A 4821-nucleotide genomic window follows, 5' to 3' on the forward strand; every position below is an offset into this window, starting at 1 on the left:
GAAAAATATGTACCATGCACATGTATTTCCTTACATTGCTTAACTAAAGCACGTCGTTCATAGCACTTTTGTGTACATTGACGGCAAAAAGGGTTGTCTTAAAAATTAAACTGAATAAACATCGCCCCTTAGTGGTTCAATGATGTAACTGCTTCACTCACATTTTCAGCACCCTTTTAAGCTTTTGTTACAGTAGGATAATATTAACTAAAAATAGAGAACTTTTAATTTTGCATACAGTTGTTTTACAATATTTCGGTTCACAAAAGTCCTTAAGACCCCATCAAGCCTGTTTTGGAGGTTTTTGTTTCATCACAATTGATTTAAATGAATGGCTGATTAACAGGTTTCTACATAACATAGAACTCATTTAACAATTGGATCAGGTGTAACAGAGAAACAAGTAAAATATGCAGAACAATGACCCTTGAAACCAAGGATTTGACACCAGAGCATTATTTTAGAGATAATGTTTATCACTTGCCACCTGTCATGCTAGAGATTATTAATTAGATGATGAGCCTTTGACAGAATTACAGCCGTTTTGGTAATTTCTTGACCAAACTCAATGCTGGGGGCAATCTTGCACAGTTAGTAATGACTGAAAAGATGTGTTGTAATTAATTATCAGAAAACCTTGAAAAAAATGACAAAGTTATAATGTGTTGACATAGCTTGGTGTGGCAGGCTGGCAGCCTTTCTAAATTGGGATGACTTCACTCAATATTTACTTTCTGAACAATAAATGAAAAACTATCTAGTAGTTCAAAAGGCTTTCTGTCAAAATAAAATAAAATAAAATAATAGATATTTCCATGCACTATTCTATTCTGTCAATATTCAGTTAATTAAAGTGTCTTACTCATGGTTTAAACAGTTAAACATCTTATTTGAAAATAGTAAGCATTCATCCAATACTACTAAAAAAACAATAAAAAAAACTCTTTGCAGTTTGGTAGAATGTTGTGTTGTATAAAATCTGTTCCTGTAAATTTCCAAAATGATTTATCGTAATTGTCAGAAGAGTTGCAACTTCTAAAATTGTGCAAAAAGTGCAAAATTCAACTGAGATTTAACATCCGATCTGGAGCCAGATAAGACTTCATTTGAGCCTGGATCTCAACCACATCCTCCCAGGGAGACACACACTACAGTTAATTGTGGCTGCATTTAATTACTGCTGCTTATTTATCAGTAGTCAGTAATGATTTCATCTCACTTGTTGTTACTCTGCATGAGAGGATGGAGCTGGTTCAGCAACTCTGACATTTGTCTCTGACTAAAGCTAAAGGCTTTGGCTGTATAAAGAAGTTAACTTTGCCACTGGCTTATTATCTGAGGGAAAAAAAGTGTCACAAGGTCACAAAATAACTAGATTGTCAAGGGTAAAATAAGAGAAATAAGCAATAAAAAAGTACTATACAAGTTGCACAACAACAGAGCATTCAGTTTCAGTTGAATGAAAGAGATAAAAAATATTCCCCCCCCCTAAAAATATCTCAACTGCATCAAATGAATGAGTTTTTGCACATGAACAAGACACAGGATTCAAAATGCGGGAAGTGTCCATGTTTTCTCCAAAATTTGTGAAGGAACGTGTTTCAACCTCAAAGCTCCTCAGATGTTAGCCGTAATGGCTTTGTAGCGTTATTTTTCAGTTTGGTTATCTTGACATAATGTCAGAGTGTTTCCTTTGTGGGTTCAATCACTTGGTGAGGCAAACCGCATCCAACTTTTGTTTCAAAGAGTTTGTGTCAGCAGTGTGTCTCGTTTAGTGGTTTGTCAGATTAAAGCACTTCAGAAAGTGTTTTTTTTTTCCCCACAACATTTTATTGTGTTCAAAAAATCGTATCAGCAGCGTCAGGACTGTGTGAGTAGTTTGATCAGATTTGACTCATACATTATTTTTATTTTAAGAAAGCAATTTATAATGAACAAATCAATCACATCAAATCATCACAACTAAAAATATTTGCAATTGATGCTTGCGTTACAGACATTTGATGCACTCATGACTGACTTTGTGTTAAAATTTTAAAAAAAGTAAAGTACAACTAAATAGTCAAATATCAGTACAACTAATTTATCCACAATAAACAAACCAAGCTTTTCTCTCTAATGTCAAAACTGCCTGCTGTATTAGCTCTTGTACATTCACACATGATACAAATGTACTAATATTTAAAAGCTCAAGGTTTTTTGTAGCTTGAGCAAATTAAAAAAAGTATTTTATTAGATATTACACAGAGATCCATATATTCCTGTTGTAATAAGAAAAGCCCATATTGTGCCAGAGTACACTAAATTCATCATTTCCAACTTAAATGCACACGGAAAAAAAAAACTGTTTAACCTCCTTTAATCTTCTTATCAAAGATTTAGAGGGGATATTAAGAAAGTGATTAATCTTAAATGATTTATGTGCTGACCTGTTAAGGCTGTGTTAACTTCTGTCCACTGTTTTGTGTCTTTATCTGGTATTGAGCAATTGGTTGTATGGTAACCTTCTTTCGGACGGGGGTCACCATACCTCTTCTGTCTCCATCTCACTCCAACACCCTCCTCTATCACAACAACCTTCTACATAATCTCCTTACTACACCTTCTGTAATCCTATTTTTTTTTTCCTCACTGGCAGCTCTATATGTTCAATAAGTCCAAACCACTCAGCCTGAGCTGTCTCTCTGATGTACACATTTCCAAACCTGTCCATTTTGGTCACTCTGAATGAAACTTTTGAAATTTTCATCCCTGCCACCTCCAGTTTTACTCCCTGTCTTTTTGTTAGCGCCACCATTACTAAACAGATCATAGTAGATCTCACTATGTTTGAAACCTTCCCTTTCACAGCAATTTACTCATCTCTATACACTCCGCTACTCATTTCCTTGGATGTTTGATCCTGTCTGTCCATCCATTCATCCATCCATCCATCCATCCATCCATCCATCCATCCATCCATCCATCCATCCATCCATCCATCCATCCATCCTAGCTGTTTCTTCCTTTCAGAATCATGGGGCTCAAGTGTTTCCACATCCAGCCGTCACTGTGGGGCAGGGTGCATCCTGGACAGGTTGCAAGTCCATCACAGAGCAATGGGGCGGCTGTGGCAGAGTGGTTAGGGAAGTCACCCTGTAACTGGAGGGTTGCCAGTTCGATCTGTCTCAGTCGTAGTGTCCGTGGGCAAGATACTTCACCAACCTTGCCTACTGATGGTGGTCTGAGGGTCCGGTGGTGCCAGTCCATGGCAGTCCCACCTCTGTCAGTGTACCCCAGGGCAACTGTGGCTACAAAAGCTTACCATTACCACATCAGTGTGTGAATGTAAGTGTTCGTGGGTTGATGACTGTAGTGGAAAGCACTTTGGGGTCCCCATGGGGCTTAGTAAAGCATTAAGTCAGTCCATTGACCATTTATCAACGGTTGATCTCAGGTACTTAAAATCAACCACCTTCAGCACCTACTCCTTGGAGTAGAGGTACTGTCTCCCTCTCATCCCCACACACATCCTACTTCTCAACTTTAACCTCTCCAGTCTCTCTCCACCAGCGCCCTCTCCCAAACAGATCAATGTTGTTGTCTGCAGACATCCATAGCCCATGGTGACTACAGTCGGACCTCATCCATCAGCTTGTTCATTACCATTCCAAACAGGGAGGGCCAGCTGAGCCCTCATGTTATCCCACCCCCTATTGAACGTATGTTGTGTCAATCAGTCAAAATTTGTAATGGATCTTGCATCATAAAGTGCTTCCTGAGTTTTGCAAAAACTTTGACCTTTTGAGTTGTTTCAAAAAGAGCACTGACAGGTAGGTACTCCATTGGTTGTAGATGTTCATTGAATGATTATTTTCTTAGGTTAAGTCCAACAGTTTATGCAAAAGTGTCAAGCAAAGATGTCCTGTAAAATTCAGCACTCCATATGTGTGAGGGATGACTCTTAGCCACTACCTCACTAAATTTTAGCTCGTTATGTTTTTAAGAGAGTGGGTTATAGCCATTTTTGGGTTTTCTGAGGTCAGTTACTTGTGGCAGCCATCTTGAATTAGGTGTAATAAAAAATGAATTCGTTCTCCATGTGAATCCATCAATCATTATAATCTGTCAGGTGGTGCATGAGATGTTTTGCAAACAAACAAGCAAATAAACAATCAGAAACATGCAAAGAAAAAACAAACAAACATTATCATCTACCTTATTGTCATAATGATATGTCATAATATAATATAATTGTCCTGATCTGCAGTATTATTTAGTCACAGAAGAATCAAAATGGCAGAGGGAGGGTTAAGAGTAAAATTTCTGACAACCGTGAGACTCAATGTCACAAAAATAAATTTTGCTTTAAACGTCTCGACTGCACCGTCATTTCAACTGTAGTTACTTTCAGTCCACAAAAAGCCAGGCCAGTCAACATATAACAACTGCCAATTAGGCTGATGCTGTCACTTAGGAGTGAACTGAACTGAAATATTCATTTCAGGAGTCATCCATGCTTTTGTTATTAATCTGCTGAGGTTCAGTATTTGTTTTTCATTAGGGAAGGGTTTTTTTTTGCTGTTGTGTTTGTGTCAGTGTTTGTGTGTGAAAAGGCATCAAGAGGGGTGTGTAGCAGTATGACACAATCCCAAAGTCTATAGAGGTGAGGGACAATATCATAGAGTGGAGATGAATGAAGTCCTGGAGCTGTCGCCAACTGCAAATCCCTGTGGAGGAGAAAGTTTCAGAGTGGTGACTTGCAACTGTAATAGTGGAAAGTGTTTTTAAGTGTGTGTGTGTGTGTGTGTGTGTGTGTGTGTGTGTGTGTGTGTGTGTGTG

Source organism: Austrofundulus limnaeus, unplaced genomic scaffold (genome assembly GCF_001266775.1).
Source record: "Austrofundulus limnaeus strain Quisiro unplaced genomic scaffold, Austrofundulus_limnaeus-1.0 Scaffold27, whole genome shotgun sequence".
Classification (NCBI taxonomy): Eukaryota; Metazoa; Chordata; class Actinopteri; order Cyprinodontiformes; family Rivulidae; genus Austrofundulus; species Austrofundulus limnaeus.